The sequence below is a fragment of the Symphalangus syndactylus genome, chromosome 3 (genome assembly GCF_028878055.3).
Source record: "Symphalangus syndactylus isolate Jambi chromosome 3, NHGRI_mSymSyn1-v2.1_pri, whole genome shotgun sequence".
NCBI classification, from domain to species: domain Eukaryota; kingdom Metazoa; phylum Chordata; class Mammalia; order Primates; family Hylobatidae; genus Symphalangus; species Symphalangus syndactylus.
The window spans coordinates 131,081,943-131,103,628 of record NC_072425.2 but is presented as its reverse complement, the minus strand read 5'-3'; the positions used below and the strand labels follow the sequence as shown (position 1 = coordinate 131,103,628).

General features: G+C 46.5%; 1 protein-coding gene across 2 annotated transcripts in view; it reads right to left on the bottom strand.

Annotated features, from left to right (window-relative positions):
- ZBTB16 (zinc finger and BTB domain containing 16) overlaps nucleotides 1–21,686 on the bottom strand; it is a 196,441-nt gene that overhangs the window by 150,085 nt on the left and 24,670 nt on the right. The window lies entirely within an intron of this gene.

The window sequence follows — 21,686 nt, the reverse complement described above, 5'->3', positions numbered from 1 at the left end:
TGTCTCTTTTATGGTACTCTCGGTGACAGTTTGAGAAGTATTTGTCTTCCTTCTAAGTTTACCTACGAGACTGTTAGGATAAGAGGAGGAGAAGAGAACAGCAGGGTGATGGAGGAACATGGGAAAAAGTTCATTTAAGCAGTTTACAAACAAACAAGGGAACTCAGCGAGGGGACAGATAGCTGTCTCAAATGAAACTAAAATCAATACCTCAACTCTTTTTTTGTTACCTCCACCAAAAAGCAGCCCCACCCAGCATGGCACTCAAGAGAATTGGGTCGGGCACGGTGGCTCATGCCTGCAATCCCAGCATTTTGGGATGCCAAGGCTGGTGGATCACCTGAGATCAGGAGTTTGAGACCAGCCTGGCCAACACGGCGAAACCCCATCTCTATTAAAAATACAAAAATTAGCTGGGCATGGTGGTGATGCCTGTAGTCCCAGCTACTTGGGAGGCTGAGGCAGGAGAATTGCTTGCACCCAGGGGGTGGAGGTGGCAGTGAGCCGAGATCACGCCAGTGCACTCCAGCCTGGGTGACAGAGTGAGACTCCACGTCTCAAAAAAAAAAGAGAGAGAGAGACAGAATTAATTCAGCATTTTGGGCTGTCGAGCCAGCCTCCACTCACAGGCTTTTTCAAAAAATCAGAGAAGTATATTCAGATTACAGCAAGAAAAACTAGGTCAGTTAACAGGGGGAACTTCCTCAGTGTACCACTATGTCTACCTAACAAGTGCCAAATCACCAACTGGTCTATTGTTTTGCAAATGTGTCTTCCACAGGTGAGTGGGTGGCGAGGGGTTAAGTAGCTGGCCTGCTCTGCAAAATGGGTCAGGAAAAGGCAAGTACCACGGCCTGTGTGGTAACAACAGCAATGACACACTACCCTTCCGATGCCCCAGTGGACTTAATCTTTACTCAGAATGGTTGCAATGACTCTGGTGCCCCTACAAGAACACCTAGATGACAAGAGATACCACCTTTCTCTTTGGTACCAGAAAGAAGAAAAGCAAGAATTGGTCTATGTCCATTCAACAGATAGGTTTCCAGTGGAACATGAAAAACATGATGCAGAAGCTACAATGATGTTTCCTATTTCGCAGGCTGAGTCCTGTAGTGAGTTGTTCCCAGGGCCCAGGCCTCTGGGTTCGCAGGCCACAGGATCTCCTATCTCTCAGCTTCCTGCAGGTCTTCACTGAATCTGATAGTCATCCAAGAGAGATTTTGGAAAACGCACAGCAAACCACAGCAAAACAACACCAATCCACTCTTCCCTAGAGGCCCCAGTACTGACTGCTGGCTGCTCGGGGGTACTTTCCTTTCCCTTCCTGTCATGAAAAAAAGGAGGTAGGTGAAAGAAAAGGCAAAGCAGAGATAGCCTGATCCAGGAAGAGTAAGAAATGTTTACACCTTGGGTGCTGGGAGTGAAGACTGATGTATTTCCCCAGCTAACTCCATCTTTCCCCAGTAGCAGGCAACGTCTACAGGCTCGCACATGCTTGGTATTTACTTGCAGTTATGGTAAACCACTCCCTATGTTACTTCTATCCTTTCTGCCTTCAAAGTAGCAATGACCGTAAGACTGAAGAGAAGAACATGGTTAGGTCCCAGTTTTCTACACATGTTCAGCCTGGGATAAAACAGAAAATCTAAAACTCTGCATAATCCAAATGCACCATTGTAGAAAAGAGCTTCGTGTTGCCAGACAGATGCCTAATTTGGTTTCTACTCCCTTCCCTACTCACCTTTGGCAAATGAGCTCAAACTGGGCACCTTGGCTAAAATGCTGGTCTGCGAGGAAGGAGGGAGGATGAGAAGAGAGAAGAAACTGATGTGGATAACCCACAAATTCATTCAGCCCACACGTGAAAAAGAAGAGTTTGTTAGATTTCTCTTTGACTCCCTGGGCTCCAAACCCACACGCTAGGGTCAGGGAGGGTTGTTCAGTGCACCACTGATGCCACCACAAGCCCCCACACCTCTGTTTGAAATAGAAGGCCCAACATTGTTTGCTCCAGCCAAGCCTCCCTCTGCTCTGTGGCTGAGTTCATGAAAGGAATCCAGGATGGGTTAAACGTTACCTCTATCTCCACCCCGCATCTTCTAAAGCATCTGATAAGCGCTAGAGAAAACATCCTGTGTGCAGAGGTTTAGATGCTGACACAGGGTGGGGGAGCACCAACGACCCAGGGGCCACAAGGAGTTAATCCCCCGAGAGATAGGGGCCTACTCTTTGGAAAGTTCAGAGAAAGCAAAGAGAAAAAAGATTCCACCGGCTGTTACATGTGGTTACCAAAACACAAAACACAAATGTAGGCAGAGACTCTGTAGCCCAAAATTAAGAAAACAACCACCAAAACTTCTTTAGTCCAAGCAGACGGTACACACAAAAAAGGAAAAGAAAAAGTTTTTAAGCAGAGTGTTCAGCCAACTGCTAATTCTGGGGCAGTCCCTTCCCTCTGCACATGACCCACGACAGAGTTAAACTGTGCTTTGGTCTCAGGCTGGGGGGGTGGTGGGGGTCCACCTTCTGAATCCCAGGTCACCATCTATCTTAATTCCCTCCCTGCACACTCCACACTTGTCTCTCCCACTTACAACATAGGCCTGGCCTAAAGGCAGGAGAATGCTTCCAATGGCCTCAAGGCTCCCTCAGCCCTTACAGTTGAACCTCAATAATCACAGTGTTGTGGTTCAAAGCAGAAACAATTATCAATGCAAGGAAGTGCCATTGACAGACCTCCAGTTTCAGCATCACTGATACAGTAATGTTTGCCTTCAAATAAGGTTCTTTTAATGTTCCCAGCAGCTGAGAGGAGCAAGACATAACGGTTTGGAAGGGTACCCACATTTGATTAGATGGATTAATATGGGCACACACAAAGAAAGCGCTTTAGCTGCCTCTGTTGTCCCTTCCCGATGTGTGGGTGGCATTGGGGGCTACTATGAATGTTGGCGAGCATCAAATACTTCAAGCCCAAGAAGGGAGCCACACAAAAAGCTCTAGGATTGGCCTTTTTTCTGGAATAGCTCTAGGCTCTCCTGCCTATAAAATTCTCCAGGCACCCAATAAATAATTAAATGACTGTTCAGCTCTTATTAAACCACACCTCAGGATTACAGGACCAACGCCTGGGCTATCAGCAAAAAGTACTCCTCTTACTACATATGCTAAAATCATCCCAGAAACACAGGCCCATGCATTTCCCAATAGATTCACTTCCCAGAAAATGGGGAAGGGCAGGGGCAGCCGGGGGGTGGAGGGAGGGGGTACTTACCTGGAAGAAAAAAAAAACTTGAACAACTGATTCTACCTTCTCCCTCTAACCACTGTTACCACTGCTGTGATGAATGAGAAGAGTGATGATGAATGACAAACCTTTCTCCTGAAAACCCCAGAGTAAAAAAAACTCACCAAGGATCCAGAATAAGGTCTATGTATAAAAACACAAGAGCGTGTTAGGAATAGCAGTTCAGCAGCCTCAACCCCCAGTGAGATTTAAACCCAAACTTGGCTGCCAACAACCCACCAGCACCTTAGAGCCATGATAAGAAAGCCTTCCTAAAGCATTTGGTTAAGGAATTTTTTTCCCTCTAAAGGGAAATAGCAACTGAGAACAAGTCTGCAGGGCAAAGCAGCTGAGACCCATGTTTCGGAGGTCTGGGAATGAGGACGTCCCAACCACCATCCATGTGTTCACTGCCATCCCTGGCATGCTCAGACAAGACCCACACCAACAGAAAGAAGTCCTCATTGCAGGAGCCAAAAGGCAAGGGAAAACGTGACCATCCCAGAGACGTCTATTCCCTAGAGCCACATCCAATTTCATAAAGAAATTGAAAGCCACTGATAAAACCTTACCTGCCCCTCCCCATCTGGGATACCATCAGTTTCTTTATCACCACCATAACACATACAAAAATGAGCAACAAATATATGAATGTATCTCCCTCTGTGCAATGACATGAAAAATGCAAAGAAATAAAATCAGGTCTTCTGCTCTCAAGAAGAAAATAGAGGATAAGGGAACTAGCATTTACTGGGCACTCCAATAATAGCCAGGAGATCTATGTGTATTTTTTCATTTGATCTTTGCAAGAACCTTACAAGTTAGGCAATAGCGTCCCCAATTCACAGGAGAGGAAACCAAGTCTCAAAATGTTTATGGGGCTAAGGACACAAAATTTTAAAAGTGGCCAAGCTCTCAATCTAGGCCTGTCTTGATTCCAAAATTACAGTTCTTTCTACCAAATAACACCATGTTCCTCTCTTCAGTCACTCAGTTTATATCAAACCCTTCAAAAAAACCTGGTTAAATACACGAACCAATCAGTCTTGGAAAAACATAGTTCTATGGCCCCAAAGAACCTCAATGCTAGAAAACGCAGGAAAGGCTGGATCATAAATGAGGGGGTATTCTAAATTCCTTTACAGGTAACTATCCAAAAAACAAACAAACAAACAAAAAAACACCAAACAAGGCCTGGCGCTGTGGCTCACACCTGTAATCCCAGCACTTTGAGAGGACAAGGTGGGAAGACTGTTTGAGCCCAGGAGTTCAAGATCAGCCTGGGCAATGCAGTGAAACCTCATCTCTACAAAAAAATTAAAAATTAGCAGGATGTGGTGGCATACACCTGTAATCCCAGCTACTTGGGAGGCTAATGTGGGAGAATTGCTTGAGCCCGGGAGGGCAAGCGAGGTTGCAGTGAGCCGAGATTATGCCACTGCACTCCAGCCTGAGCAACAGAGTAAGCCCCTGTCTCAAAACAGACAAAAAACCCAGCTTGCAACGTTCCTGGCCATGAACCCCCCGGGGACCCCTGAGATGCTGGCTCCTGTGAGTATCACCTCATTAAAAACCACTCTAGGGTCACTCACCATACTAGGGGCTGTCTGGATTCCCAAGTCAGCCTTAAGTTTTGCAAAAGCTGTAGATCGCCGATCTTTAGAAGAGAGGATTCTGACAGTCACTGTCTGGTCCTGCTGTAAGTTTGTAAGTATCCCAGTCTTATAAAAGGTTAATAATTCTATAAAGCGAAATGTGCCGCATCTCACAAAAGGGTCCATCAGAAAAGTCAGTTGCGTCAATTCTCAGTACTGTTTGATAAAAGTCTTCCCCCAAAACTAAAATAACAAGAAGGGTCCTCATTGAGTTTCATCTTTTTCCATCTGTGCCTGAGTAAACTCAAGAGGAAAGGGGCCAGACTTGCCAGCACCTCCAAATCCCCACACCATTCTATGCTCATATTCTCCCGAGAGGGAGGATAAAATACTTGCTCAAATTGGTCTTAAACACTTTTGTCATCCAGCCAGGCCAGGGCTACAAAAATTAGATGAAATATTAAATACATACTAGTCCCCTCAAAATAAGTCAACCCCCATGCCTACAATATTACTGGGGAGTAGGGGGCATAGAGGGTGGTAAGGAAAGAATATTTTTACTTGAATCCCTGGATCACAACACAGCCTTTCAGTCAGCTATGCAGACACAGCTTCAGTTTCCCTGGGTTTGACCTGGTGCCACCAAAATCACCAAGTCTTCCTACCCCAAGCTACCTCCATCCAATTTTAAATGTCACCTTGGGCTGACCATGAGCAGAGAGAGATGACTGGATAAGCCATTTAGCATTACATGGAGAAAGGAAAGAGACATTTTGCCGCTACTGATTAAGGAGAACCTGCCAACCTGGGTTAAAAAACACACAAACAAAAAATCAGATCTCAGAATATATTAGTGTCATTAAGAGATCACGTTCCCAGTCCATGGGAATCCCAGTGCAGGGCACCAACTCAAGAATGCGGCTGCTTCAGGGTGCTCTAAAAGGGAGCTCATGTTTCTTTTTAAACCTTTTAAGGAGGGCTGACTGTGTATGTAGCAATCCACTAGACGTCAGAGGACACACACTGGGGTTGAGAAAGACAGACACCTCTTAGGAAGGCACAGGAGCACTGAAGAGTGTGTGTCATGGGCACCCACAAGTGCACCAACACAATCCATGTTTTACACTTTGAAGTTCAATGACTCTAGCGCAATGTGTTCGGAAATGTATTTTTTTCTACTGAATCCCTTGGGCAAGAAGCGAAGTTGTATCATCGCTTCTGTTTTCCAAAATGGAAGGCCACGTGAAGAAGACCCAGGCTGTCTCCCTTCTCTCTCCAAGGCTGACAACCTCATCATACCCCCTCACCCTCCAAGGCACACACACCACACGCTGCTTCGCTCACTTGAGCTGACACCACACAGCTTTAAGAACCATTGACTCACCAGCAGGCTAAGCCATGAGACTACAGTATCATCCACTGGTTAAACTAAAACCACACTGGAGACTTAGGTTAAAATGCATGTTTCCCAGCAGCTGCTACGTTTCTTGTTACTACTTTTTTTTTTTAAGCCAGGTGCCAAGAGAGGAGATAAATCTAAATAATACCTACACTTCCTTACTATAAACTACACTCCTTTTTTAACTGACCACATCATAAACATTACAAAATAGATTTATTTTATATATGTGTGTATGTGTATATATATATATTCAGAGTATCTACATCTCCTCCTCACGGGGAAAAAATCACAGGCTGTAAGACCACTGTTTAGAAGTGTAATTCCATACTTAGAAAAACTAAAATCAGTATCTGTTGTAGCACCTCTCTCTCCCCCAGTAAGATCACGGTTGTTTTAGAAGGATACAAGCTTCTGAAATGCAGCTTTAACAAACAGAACATTGCTCAACTGTTCTAGAGGCAGGTGTCATAAACAAGCAGCCACATGGCAAACATATTGATTTCCCAGCCCTTATCTCACAGCAACCAGTGCTCAGTTACCAGGCTACTTTAATATGTAATTTACTGCAGGGAAAGGAGAACAGGGCTGAGGATGTCTGAAATATTTACTGTAGAATTCGGCAGTGCCATAGAGGCTTGCAAGCAAATATGAAGAATTCTGGGCTGAAAACCACAAATAATCATTAGCATTTCCAAACTGTTGAGTGAAAAGACCCCTCCCCCATTTCCTTTTCCCCTCACCAAGAACCCATTATTTGATATTATTGATCTTCAGCAACTATGCTTATGCTATGAAAATCCAACCCACCACTACCTTTATCTAAATACAGACGCTTAATTTCTGCCAAAACAGCCCAAGGAAATTACCTCCATCTATTACGTATGTTATATTGGACTCTTCCCTTGCTTCTTGGCCCACCTGACTCAAGATAAAAATAAAGAGGACAAGGAGGTTAGAATTTCTAAGGCTCCCGTGCTGGTTTTTGCAAGACTCGTGAGAATGTCAGGAGTTAGCTTTTTTTTTTTTTTAAGTCAGACTTTTTATATATCCCAAGCTGCAAAACACCAAAAAAGATCCAACACTAATTAAAAGCAATCAATGTATAGTTACATTAAGTGGGAAAGAAGCTCTGTGTCTGGCGTTAAAGGTTGTAAGTTTAAAATAAACCTAGAAATGCCAAACTCAAGCTTTTTCAGATCCGTGCCAGTGCGCCCACATGCCTGGTACTATATATATGGTACGCCCCTACCTTCACATGCAGGCCATTAAACCTTCAAAAGCACAGAACGAGGCTGCTGGCTATGATACCACCACGGGGGCAGAGGAAACTTCCATTTCCAGAACTTATATTTTCATCTTGAGATCCTGACTTATTTGGGCATACATTTTCACTTTGAATTTCCTTATGGGTCTTTAAATTTTCATGTGAATAAAAACCAAACAAAGAGGAAGGGAAGAAGAGCAGGAAAAAGATGCTGTTGAGAAGCTCACAAAATCTCTGGCTACATCTGCCACCAGTTGCAGGAGGAGACAAGGCCCGTCACAGATGGTGAATAGAAAACCTCTAAAAACCTGACCACATACGTACCAAGTCTAAAAGCAGAAACACCTCTCCCATAATTTTCAGACATTTTGCAAATGTAGTTGAATTTTCTTCCTTACTGAAAACTCCCTGTGTTGTAAGGCCACAGATTTTAATTATTTAAGTGCAGAAAAAAAAAAATCAGAATGGAAGATTTTCCTTAACTTCCCTCTGGGAAGAGGTCAACTAGAGAATGTCTCAGAGCCAAAAAGGGGGAGATTTTTCTAGAATCACATGACAAATACCAACACAAGACCTCAACAAGTTATCATACCACTTGAGAGATAGCACTTAATAAAAATCACTTTAACAATATCAATAATGATAGTTAACGGGCAATGCTAGACTGATCGCTGATACTCAAGAGTACAGGCAACGTGTGTTTTTTAAAAAAAAATTTAGCAGAGGGTTTTGATCAGTATCATATTCTCAGTATTTTCTAAGAATTTTTTCTCAAATGCCAAGTTTTGCAATTAACATAAAATATATTTTTATTGTAGTAAAACTATGTAACTAAAATTTACCATCTTAATGATTATAATAAGTGTACAGATCAGTGTCATTTAGTGCATTCCTGATGTTGTGCAACCATTACTACCATCCAGCCACAGAACTTTTTCATCTCCCCCAACTGAAACTCTGTACCCATTCAACCTTAACTCCCCATTCCCCTCTCTCCCCAGCTCCTGGCAACATCTATTCTAGTTCGTGTTTTTACAAATTTGCTTTATATAAGCCTAGACACCTCATATAGATGGAACTATACACTATCTGTCCTTTGCTATCTAGCTTATTTCACCTAGTATAAAGTCCTCAAAGTTGATCTGTGTTGTACCATGTGTCAGAATTTCCTTCCTTGTTAAGGCTGAATAATATTCCACTGTATGTATATACCACATTTTGTCAATTTATCCATGGGTCAATGAACATTTGAATTATTTCCACCTTTTGGCTATTTTGGCTAATGCTGCTATGAACATGAGCGTGCAAATATCTGTTCAAGTTTCTGCTTTCAATTACTTACGGTGTGTGTGTGTGTGTGTGTATACACATAACACTCCCAGAAGTAAAACTGCTCACAAAATATATTTTCGTTCTTTCAAAAGGAATCCATCGTTTGTGCTTTGGTATACAACACTCTCATCAAAACCAAAAAAGAAAAAAAGACAGTAATAGATTAGAAAACTGAAGTCAACAATGTTGCTGAAGTGGAAAGCCATGCAAGGGCACACAGTCGCAAAAGTGCCCGTAAAATGCTGGGCCGCAACCCCCTCAAGTTTCCTTATTTGATGGGGGCGAGCAGTTTTAGTTCAACCCCAGAAATGCACCTTAATAAAGGGTTCCTCGGGTGCGGGAAATGCAGCTGACCAGTCTATGAACAGTCTCAATATACCATTACTGCCCAGCACATTTATGAGACAACTATGTTAAAAAAACATAGGCATATGTTTTGACACAAACTTATTTAAATCTGCTGAGGACTTACTGTACGAGGCAGCACATGAAAACCAGCATGCTGACATTTTAGGACGAAGAAGCACACAGGAGACCACAGAGGTCTCTTCTCCCATCTCTCAACGGCTTAAAAACTTAACATGCTAAGATAAAATTTGTGTGTATCTCTTTAAGATAGCATATTTTAGAGGTTTATGTCTTACCACAAATCAGAAATAATAGATAAGTCAAAACCTCCAGATTTTAATGAAAGCCGAAACCACACCAGCTCTCCAATATCCAAAGCCTGGCAACATATTTCAGAAGATCAACTGGAGATAAAAACGAGCGACAAGGGAAAAGGCAATTTTAGGTGCCTCCAAGGGAAGTCTGGAGATTTGATATTAAAATATCCCTGGTTGCTCAGACCATGAGGAATTTACTTTTTCATAGAATAAACTTTTCTTTTATACTCCTTTTTTAATACAGTGTCTTAAGTAGATCTTTCGGAATTTACAAGATAAATACTGGTAATTTGATTCTTATCTTCTCTAAATCCAATTCTAAGCCAATTTTGTGTAAAGGACACTAATTATAGCCTACAGGGAGAGAAAAGGTAACCTATCAGAGAGAATGCACTTGAAACATTTAAAAGGCTAGGGGACCCTGAAAAGTTAAATAGATTTCAAATCTATTGGAGTAAGAATAATAATTAGTTAAATGGAAATTATTCTCAGAGCCTGGGCTGCTTCCCATGGGCACTTCAGAGCCCTTGTCAACAAGGCGCCCAAGCATGCCAGGGTGAAAGGGATTTAGGGTTTACTCTCCTCACCCCCTAGGCCCGAGCCTCGCAGTTGTTTAAAAAGACCCTGCCTTGGTGAGTAAAAGTATGAGAAAGTGGGTGAGTGAAGAAGGTCTTCTTGCAAAAGTCCCAATTCTGCCTTGTTTGCTTGTCTCTTTCTCCCTACTCCATAACCTATGTATAAGAAATTGGTGGCTGGGTGGAGTGGCTCACGCCTGTAATCCCAGCACTTTGGGAGGCCAAGGCAGGCAGATCACGAGGTCAGCAGATCGTGACCACCCTGGCTAACACGGTGAAACCCTGTCTCTACTAAATATACAAAAAATTAGCTGGGCGTGGTGGCAGGCGCCTATAGTGCCAGCTACTCAGGAGGCTGAGGCAGGAGAGTCGCTTGAACCTGGGAGGCAGAGGTTGCAGTGAGCCGAGATCGAGCCACTGCACTCCAGCCTGGGTGACAGAGCAAGACGTGAGACTCTGTCTCAAAAAAAAAAGAAAAGAAAAGAAAAGAAAAGAAAAGAAAAGAAAAGAAAAGAAAAGAAAAGAAAAGAAAAGAAATTGGTTACATAAGAAACGACACTGTGGTTTTCCAAACTAAACCCTAAAGAGTGCATTGACTGAGACTGCAGGGCGCCTGCACGTGCATCTTCATTCCTCACCACTCCTACATCTTTGTGCTATTTTTCTTGGCCTCGGTCACAAGAGACAGTCATGCTAAAAGGGTGCTATAAACCCCCTCTCACATTTGCAGGCAGCTTTATGGATGCCAGAACACACAGACAGGCCCCCAACTTCTATGGTGTGGGGCCACAGTGACCTGCAGCCCAGTGAGAAGCACCCTGGAGGGGTCTCTGGGCTAATAGGGCACATAAGCCGGTTGAAGGATCAGTGAAACTGATCCCAGAGGCCTTGGCCTTTGGAAACTTGGAAGTGATAGCTCAAAACATCTCACCAGAACAGCTTTTGGTTGACGACCACTCCAACCATGGAAGCCCCTAGGGCCAGGGACCTCCTGGCTCGATCTCGGCTCACTGCAACCTCTGCCTCCCAGGTTCAAGCGACTCTCCTGCCTCAGCAAACAGGTTTGAGATCTAGCCCCAACCAGCTCACCATGGGACAGATCCTAGTTAAGGGCCACATCCATCCACAACAAGGGTGCTTTTTCTAATTCACACGAAAGCACTGTGTGGACCACTAGCAACCATGCTTGAGCCCAGAAAGAAACTTCTTGAGCCCCAGCAATGGCTCTCTCTCTGGAAGCTACCCCCTCCTTCCTACTGCCTGCACACCCAAGTTTGCCACCATCCCCTAGAAGCTGGATGCCACCCAAACAGCCACAGCATTGCAATCCACGGGGTGGCCCATGCCCTTCATCAATTAGAGAAACCTTCCAAAGTGGCCTATTCCAATATCCCAATGTTGAGATGAACTGACATCTTAGACTTTACACGGACTCGTTTGGTTTTTGTTTTACTGGAGAAGTCAAAATTTTTTTTTTTTTTTTTGACACGGAGTCTCGCTCTGTCCCCCAAGCTGGAGAGCAGTGGCACAATCTCGGCTTACTGCAAACTCTGCCTCCCAGGTTCACGCCATTCTCCAGCCTCAGCCTCCCGAGTAGCTGGGACTACAGGCGCCCACCACCACGCCTGGCTAATTTTTTGTATTTTTAGTAGAGACGGATTTTCACCGTGTTAGCCAGGATGGTCTCGATCTCCTGACCTCGTGATCCACCCGCCTCGGCCTCCCAAAGTGCTGGGATTACAGGCATGAGCCACCGCGCCTGGCCCTGAAAAGTCAAAAACATTTTTAAGGGTTTATACCAAAGAGCCTAACCAGAAGGGGGCTTAAGGTCTGAACCAACGATGTTGTCACTATTCCAAACACACGAATACAGAAAGAAAAAATGTCCGTTGACAATTCAGTTTCATCCCACCCAAAACCAACAGTTGCATATGACATGCTGCCTCAAAGAGTTGGTGTGATGCCTTTTTTTAGAAACTATCTAGAAAATGGACATAGGTTAAAGGGCAGAAATAAAGTTCTCGACTGTTCTTACAGGTTAGGCCTCCTGAGAAACCAGGCAGCAGAGAAATCAGTGCTGGCTGAACGGGAAAATCTCCTGTATGTCTTTCTCATCTTTCTTCTACAAGCTCCAGCTCCTGGACACAGAAGTGGCCCAAGAGGCAAGAATATGGTAAACAGAGCCTCGGAGGCTATAGTCTTGGTTCTACCTTTCAGGACAATGCTCCACCATCCTTGGGCCACACACTCATCTCCTTCTAGGGGTCCCGTTGCTTCTTCTTGCCTTGGTGTTTATTCACCGCCTCTCTCAAAGATGGGCAAAGACAAGAAAGGGAGTTGTCCCTTGCGAGCAGCAGCAGGGCTGAGTGTAGTGGAGGAAGAGAGGGGAATCAGGGAACAAAAGGCTCAAAAGGAAGCCTGGCCTTTCTGTAGCAGGGAAATAGCAACACCGCCCCCCCACACCCCCGCAATACGGTGTGCACCTCTCCACAATACAGACCACCCAGAACTTTTCAGACAACCCAAGCCTCCCTGGGACAGGCCTAAATTGAACCATTCTGTGCCACTGCCAAACTGTGGCTGTGATTTCTGGTTCTGAAAATATGGTCCTGAAGATACAATTAAAGGGCACAGGCAAAAACACGTGGGGCCTTCACACCCCATGTGGACTCAGCCACTGAAGTCAGGCAGGTCAGTAAAGTCAGCATTATGAGGCTTGCCAGAGTTTACCAATGTAGGGCAGGCACTGGTGGTTTTTTAATCTTCTTTAAAAGGGTGATTTTGGGGTGTGGTGTGGCATGGTGTGGTGTGTGTGTGTTTTCACATATTCTACAACCTCAAACTTCAATCCTTCAAATATTCTTCTGGAAAATTTCTCTTCCCTATATAATAATGGACACCAGAGGGGGACATGCCCAAAGAACCCTCAAGAGCCAGAGAAAGGTGGGAGGAAGATGGGGGATACTAGAAAGTGGGGTCGGCCGGGCGCGGTGGCTCACGCCTGTAATCCCAGCACTCTGGGAGGCCAAGGCGGGCGGATCACAAGGTCAGGAGATCGAGATCATCCTGGCTAACACGGTGAAACCCTGTCTCTACTAAATATACAAAAAAATTAGCCAGGTGTGGTGGTGGGCGCCTGTAGTCCCAGCTACTCGGGAGGCTGAGGCAGGAGAATGGCGTGAACCCGGGAGGCGGAGCTTGCAGTGAGCCAAGATTGTGCCACTGAACTCCAGCCTAGGAGACAGAGCGAGACTCCGTCTCAAAAAAAAATTAATTAATTAATTAAAAAAAAAAAAAGAAAGTGGGGTCTTTGGCTCTTCAGACTCATAAAAGGACCATGGCCTGACCAGTCTGAAAAGAGAGAGCCCTGTGCAAGCCAACCCCATGAGTTATGGGACCTAAGCCTTACAACGGCCTTATATACTAGGTACGGGCTAGCACCTCCCAGCCCATTTTAGAGATGTACAAACTAAGGCCTAGCAAGATAATACAGGGAGAAGAAGAATTGAGAAATGAAAGCTACAAGGAACAAAGGCCCCACAGAAGCCTATTGCTGTCCCTGAAACTTCTCTTTGGAGAGAGGACGGGGAGCAGAGGACAGCGGGGTCTCCTCCGCACTGTATCCTCAACCACAATGATGTGAGGACAACGGAACCATCTGGAGAACACAAGGAGAGAGGAATCACTTTGCTCCACACAATAAGAGGATCGAGGCAGTGTGCCCCCGCCCCAACCCCAGACCACAAAATAGGTTTTAAGGAGCAGCGTGGAGCTGTCTAAACAGGCACTTGCTCACAATCCTAGAGGCAGCTCCCACACTGGCTCTCCCTCGCTTCTCCCCTAAGCCAAACTGCCAGTGACAAAAAGCCCCTTCAGTGCTCCGGGTGCCCCCACCTTTGTAGCCAGCCCTGGAAGGCCTGAATGCACAAACACAGTGCCCTTTCACCGGAGCCTCTCGGGTCTCCTGTTTCAGTGAGGCCGTGAAAGAGAGCACTGTAAATAAAAGAGGCCTGTTTGACCTGCCCCTCTGGCCGGGCCCTCCTTCCACTCTACTGTAACAGAGCTGCCGGCCAGCACAGCCTCGGCCCCTCTGTTCAGCCCTACTGCCCACGCCCACTGGGCACCGAGGGGCAGCAAGACAAAAGGGTGAGGCCCAGCCTGGTCTAAGGGTGTCAGTGAGAAGGGGCGCACAGGCCTGGTCACTCCAATGACTTAGAAGCATCAAAGCACTTGTTTAAATGGTTGCAGGGAAAATCATCCCAGAACACCACTGCTTGACCGGTTTAGGAGAGGGGGAGGGGAGGCCATTTGGTTTTGTTCTCTTTGTCCAGCCAACTGGACAAAAACAAGGGGAAGGGGAGTGGGCTGGGGCACTGGAACCCACCCTCAGTCGCCGCATACAGAGGAGACTGTCCCAGCAAGTCTGAGGAATAAATAGGAACTGTGTCATGCTAGGTGCAGCCATATATTTTAAACAGGAAAGCAGAAGGAAGGAAGGGAGGAAGGGAGGGAGGGAGGAACAAAAGATTGGGGAAAGGAAAGAAAAAGAATGCACAAAGAAGGCCAGAAGTGGCAACCACCCTCACAAGTATAGAGAAAACACAAGCCAAAGCCCCAGGGGCTGCTCGGACATCTACGGTGACCACCCAGCACCAGCATTTATAGAAACGGACATCCACAGGCTGAGAGTTGAGAGTTCATGCCCAGTGGGTGGAGGAGAGGAAGGGAAAGACAGGAAAACATGCTTTTTTTGTTGTGTTTTGTTCTGTTTTGTTTTGAGACAGGGTCCCACTCCGTCACCCAGCTGAAGTGCAGTGGTGCAACCTCACCTCACTGCAGTCTCCACCTCTCAGGTTCAAGTACTTCTTGCGCCCCAGCCTCCCAAGTAGCTGGGACTATAGGAGCATGCCACCATGTCCGGCTAATTTTTATATTTTTTTAGAGAGGTGGTTTCACCATGCTGCCCAAGCTGGTCTCAAATTCCAGGGCTCAAGCAATCCTCCCACCTCAGCCTCCTAAAGTGCCTCCTACCGCACCCAGCTGAAAGGGTCTTTACTAAAGAAGATTCATTGCCTTAGTCCGCGTCACCAGGTATGAGGATGGATGGCTCTTTAACCATCCCACTACACACGCTGCGATTTGCACTAGCCCCACCTTAGGGCAGGGGGAAGGGGTGGAGAAGGATGAAATCTGAGACTCAGAGGGGAAAATAAATAAGTGGAAACCAAAAAGCCATACATACGTTTCTTAAAATTTCCCACAAAGACGAAATGCTACAGAAAAAAATCAGAAACCAACCAAGAGTTTGGGAGGGATATTAGTGTCTTCCAGGAATAGGGCAGCAGGGAACCCATGGGTACACACTCCCAGCCTGTCCAGGAAACTGAAGTGGGTTTCAGGCCTCTCCACAACAGCCCAGGGCCTGCCCACATAGCATCCAATAGAATGAAGTCCTTTTTTAAGTTTTAAAATGAGTCTCCCAGGATTGAGGGATGAAAAGGCTGAGAATCAAAGCCACACATTTGGAAGCTCCTGCCTGCCTAGACCTCAGCCCAGCCCTCCAAAACCATCTTCTCACCACCAGAAAGTCCACACATGTTTATGATGGGGGTGGAAAGAGGGGCAGCAGAGGCGAGAGAGGGAGCTCCCCTGGCTAGGCCAGGCATCCCTACCCTGCTTGTCACGCCAGCAGCCTCCTGGAGTTGGCCAGACAAGGCCTCAACTCAGAAAGATCCAAAAGTTCCAGAGGCCATTCTGTCTTCCTCCATCCTTCCCCCACGTTACAGCCCTGGGAATAGAACCAGGACATTCCCCAACACGATCAGGCCTCAGACACCTAAGTGACAAGAATGGCCTCACCCCACAGAAAATGCACCTCGTTAGCTGAGGCAAGACCCCTCCCCTAACCATCCACAGAATATCCTGGCAGGGAACAGAATAGCAGGGAACCACATTTAATGGCTGGAATAGCCACTCTGCCTCTGCAGGCCTCAGTCACTTATCCATAAAGTGGGCATGAGAGCAATAATGCTACTTTTCTTGCCTGAGAGCCATAAGATGACCTAGATGACCTCCGTATGTCCTTACGGAGCTCAGATCTTAATTGTAGGAACGATCGCAGCAGCAGCAAGCAAGAGCAGCCAAGTGACCCAGAATCAGCAGCTTCCTGCCCTGAGCCTGGCTGGCTGCCCCAGGGAGGCTCCAAGCAGGGGTAAGACCTACATGTGCTATCTGGATGCCTATAAAACCTCTGAACCTTTATGTGGCACACACCTTGGGATTTACTTGCAAAGTCTAGAGGGGGAGCAGCCAGACCTCCTGGCCTCTCTCACCTCATACCCATACCAGGTTCACAAATTCTGCAGAGAATGCACAGCACATTGACTAACTCAGATGCAAAAAGATGATTCCCCAGTGGGCACATGAGGACCGTAGCTAGGTCATCATCTTCTTTGCCTCCTCACCAGCTACTTCAGCAGCCTCTGTCTCCCACTGGCCAGGCCCAGGTTGGAGAGAGGAGGATTCCCAGGCAGTCTGGAGAGGACTGATATTCTGCCCCCGTCTTTGGAATCAGAGGCCCCCTCTACAATTCAACCTATTAAACACTGTGGATCACTGCGCTATGCTACCTGCCAGGTTGGGCACTGGGGTAGAGAAAAGAAAAGGTCACAGTCCCTATCCTCAATGATCTCCCAATCCTCCTGAAGAAAATGGCATGAAAAATCAATATCGTGGTATAACAACTGGGTTAACCAAATCAGCAAGAGGTACTGAAGCCTATGATGTACAAACGAGACATTATGAAGCCTAAGCCAGCAAGAAGTACTGAATACCTATAATGAACAAATGAGACATCCCTGCCTGCCAAAGATCAGACACCTATCTGTCCCTCCAGGATCTACTCTTCACAGGACATCATCCATAGGAAAGCCCCAGCTTGAACCAGCAACGCTCCCCGCAGATCCCTGCCCGCCACTCCCAGCAAAGGTCTTCATGAAGGCTCTTCCACAAGGACTGCTCATTACTGGGATGTGGCCCAGTCAGGTGGGTACTGGGTGGGGGTGAGGAAGGAGAAAAGAGGACCCAGCTGCAGACCTCGTAGTCCTTGTCCCCAGGCCTTGCTCGTGGTCACCCTGCGGGTGCACACAGGCTGCAATGTGTTCATACCTATGTCTGCACAGTCAGGCATTGTGTGTGGGGCCCCCAGGCCACCTCCCTTCACAGACTTCACACTCCCCCAGCCCTGCCTGGCCTATTCCTGCCACAATAAAGATGCCAATTAGGACAAGGTTTCCCCCAATTAAAAAAGAAAAGAAAAGATAAAAGAAAAAACTTCAGAGCAGAGATGACTCTGCTTTAACAATACCTGAGTCTGGGCCTGCTTCTGGGGCCCTTCCCCACCAGTACTGCCTGGGTAGTTAACCCCTTACCACAATGCAGATATTCAAAAAGCTCAGCCACCCCTGCTTCAGAGGAACCCCCTGTCTATGAGGCATCCTCCTGTTCCTAAGCCAGCAAGAGGTACTGAATACCTATGATGGCCAGGGCACTAGCCTCTGAAGGGGAGCAGTAGACGAAGGGGGGCTATATAACTGAATAGGACTCCAGGTCCTACCCACAAAAACGTAGGGTTTCTTAGGGAAGAAATGAACAGAAATACAAATAATAAAAGATCCAGGCGGGGCGCAGTGACTCACACCTGTAATCCTAGCACTTTGGGAGGCTAAGGCAGGAAGATCACTTGAGGCGAGGAGTTGGGGACCAGCCCTGGCCAACATGGTGAAACCGCATCCTCCTAAAAATACAAAAATTAGCCAGGCGTGGTGGCACATGCCTGTAATCTCAGCTACTCGGGAGGCTGAGACACAAGAATCACTTGAACCTGAGAGGCAGAGGCTGCAGTGAGCCAAGTTCATGCCACTACACTCCAGCCTGGGCAACAGAGTGAGACTCTGTCCCAAAAAAAAAAAAGTATCTGGCTTTATCTACACCTCTTCTGGTGTGGGAACTCAATGGAGGGACATATTATTTCCAACTGGATGCAAGGAGGAAGAATGCCCCAGGGAAGGATGCTTCAAGGAGAGGGCATTTATGCTGACGCATGAGAGATTTGGCCCTGTTGCGATGACCAGAGAAGGATATGGCATGGCAAGGAAAACATAAGAGTTTGCTCAACAGCAGCATCTGCTGACTTGCCGTATGCTAGACAGTGGACTAAAAGGTTGTAGCACAGATGTGAAAAAGATGGTCCCTGCCTTCAGGGGTGTACACTCTAAGAAATATGCAGCGAAAGGGAAGAAGAGTGAAAATGTAGCTGGAATCTAGGATCCCGGATGGCTTTGAATGCCATGCTAAGAATTCTCTCATTTCTTCTCTAGAATAGACCGTAGTGAGCCACTGCAGGTTTCACAGCAGGACAGCAACCCCATCAGAGCCCTACTCTGCTCAGGGAAGTGGGGTGATGAGCCTTGTGGGGGGCACTGCAGGAAGGCTGGTGAGGAAATCAGGACAGCCATCTGGTTAAGTAGGCTGGAGAGGCAAATGGTGGATGTGGAAGGCAAAGGGAAGGCAGGAGCCACAGATGACGCCAAAGTCTGCAGTTGGGTGCCTGGAAAGAGGGCAGAGACCATAAAACATGAGGACGCAGGAGACGATTCGAGAGGAAGGTGTTGAACTAGCTCAAACATCACATTCTAGATCCTTGCAGGACTGGTGTGCCCATGAGGCAACTGGAAAAGAATGTGTGAAACACAAGAAAAGACAAAAAATGAAAAACAACTAGAGGTAGAGATCTGGAAATCACCCACAGAGGGGTGCTTGTGGAAACCACAAGATTGTCAAGAAAGAGACTGGAGAGACAGGAGAACTGGTAAGGTCATCTTCTTTTGAAGCATCTACATTAGGCAGAGAGGATCACAGTTTCAACAGACATTGATGAACAACCACCATCTTTCCCGTGACAGGAGAAACTACCAGCATTTTGCAGATGATGAAACAGACTCAGGGAGAGGGGGAGGTGGCCAAAGTGTTTGCCACTTAGAAAGCGGCAATGTCAGGATTCAAACACAGATCCTAGGGAGTTCCAGGCACCACGTGGCACTGACCCTAGGGAGGGAGTTCCAGGAAATACCAGAGCAGGAGGGGGAGAAGCTGGCAGGAACAGGAGGGATCAATGGAGCCAATACTGAGTACAGGAAAGTATTAGTTGGTGCAAAAGTAATTGCAGTTTTTGCCATTGAAAGTCATGTCTAAAATAGCAATTACTTTTGCACCAACCTAATACAATGCTCTTGAGAACTAAGCGGTCACAAGCAACCTTTGAAAGAACAGCATCAACAGAGTTGAGGAGCTCTCAGGGCAAATGAAACGAGAAGTCCAAAGTTGGAGAGAGTAACTCTGAAAGCGCCCAAGTATTCCTTTTAATAGGACTCACCTCACAGGTGGTTGTGAGGATGGGATGTGTTTAATGCAAGTAAAGTGCTTTGTCCACAGAAAATGCTCAATTAGCTATTATTTATTTACTGAGTACCTACTATGTATTCAGCATGGTGTCAGCAGACAGCTGAGGGAGAGAAGATAAACCACAATCACTATCCTCATGGAACTTAGGTTTTGGTTGGGGGGATAAAACTTAAACTCACACAAGGCAGCAGAGCTTATACTCAAACAGTGCAAACTGGAGGTGGCACAGGAGACAGAAGAGGAGGCCAGCAAACACCAAGACAGACAGACAGCGCTTCCCAGAGAAGCCTGACTTGAGGAGGTCTTGAAGGCTGGACAGGATGAGAGACACCAAGGAGAAAAAGAAGGACAATCCAAGTGGCAGTGGGGGTGGGGGAGTGGTGAATGCCGAAAACAAAAGCACTTCCATTCCAAATCCTGGTCTTCTGGCCACGCCTGGCTCCTCTGAGGCCCAGGGCTGAGTTTGCACTGCTGTGTAATGTTTGCAAAGGGTACAGCATGAATGTGAAAAAGGACAGGTGTGTGACTAGCCTAATGCCCCATTCAGCAGGCTCCGCAGAGCAGGGCAGGAGTTAGTAGGCGTAAGAACTTCAGATAAACAGTAAGCACCCAAGCCAGGCTGCCTGCAAGGCCCTTTACTACCACCACCCCCATCACTAAATACGTAGAAGGCTGGGGACATCAGAGGGGCTCTGCATTCTGAGCAGCCACACGGTCTCACACCCTCCCCCAGTTTTGTCTTCCAATAATATCGCAATGATCCAACCCCTATCAAGTGTGCCTTACAAATGTCCAGAAAGCTAGCTTGGTATTCAAATCATTCTAGGACCTGGCCCCAATCCACTTTCCCTGCTTGATCTCCCATCCTACCCCATGCCCATCTCCCCATTCCAGCACACTACCTTGTATACGGGCACCTGCCCCCACCCATACACTGCCACACCTTAGCTCATCTCCTACCTCGAAATGGCAGTTCCTATCTCCACTTGTCCAAAGCCTAGCCATTCTCTAAAACCTGGCCAAATGCTACCTCCTCCATGAAGCCCTCTTGAATCTTCAAGCAAAATTCAAAATTCGATTCCTCTCCTCTGCTCCCCCATACCACACTTATATAATATTTGAACATACAGTCTGATATATATATATATATATATATATACACATACACACACACACACAAAGACATACACATACGGCTGTCATTTCTGTTTCACAGTGAGCTCTTACAGGGATTTATTAATTTCACTGCATTACCCCCATAGCATTTAGCAACGCCCTAGTACACAGCTGATGTTCAGTAAATGCTTTTTGAATTGAATACCTATGGCTAAGGCCTCACTGTCTGGGGGACCTCCTCGAACCATGGGTGGCAATCCATTAGTGGGTCTTCATTAATGTTCTTAAATGAAATAAGATAGAATGGAAGAGAAGATACCAGAACACATAGTAAAGATAAATAGAGTTTCATTGAACCTTTGGTTTGAGGTACGTTTGTCCATGCACTGGGCTGAGATGGGAAATGTACTACTGCTGTGGGCCACAGCCTCCACTCTAGGATAAACCAGCAAATTAAAAACCCAACTTATCAGAGGTATCGTCAAAATCACAACTTCTGAAGAATTCCTGAGGGTCACTACACACTCCATTCAATCACTGCCTACCACAGCTTCAGAACAGCATCATCACAGTAGGTTTTTGGAATCTGGACAAGAGTCCTCAGTCACTGAACATTCCACAGGTCCCCTAGACTCTGCCCACTAAGGCAGGAAAGCACAGGGCTCCAAGGTGGGCAGATCTGAGCTGGCTTGATGACTAAAAACGGGATGCAGGATTTAACCGTTTGCTAATCAGCCCATGTGCCTCAACAGCAGTTCATCTAACCATTGACTGTCTTTTAAACCCAGAAAGCAACATTCCCAGATGATCCTGAGCAATGAGGCCTCCTCCCAGGATTTCTAACTTGAGGCCTCACGTGGAGAAGGGTGTCTGATCTGGGCTTGGAGGAACAGAGCTCTGGGATGATGCACGGAGTGGGGGCTCCCTCCCCTGCCTGACCCTGGCACCTGCTCCTTCTCACCCCTCTCATCCACCCACCCCCAACC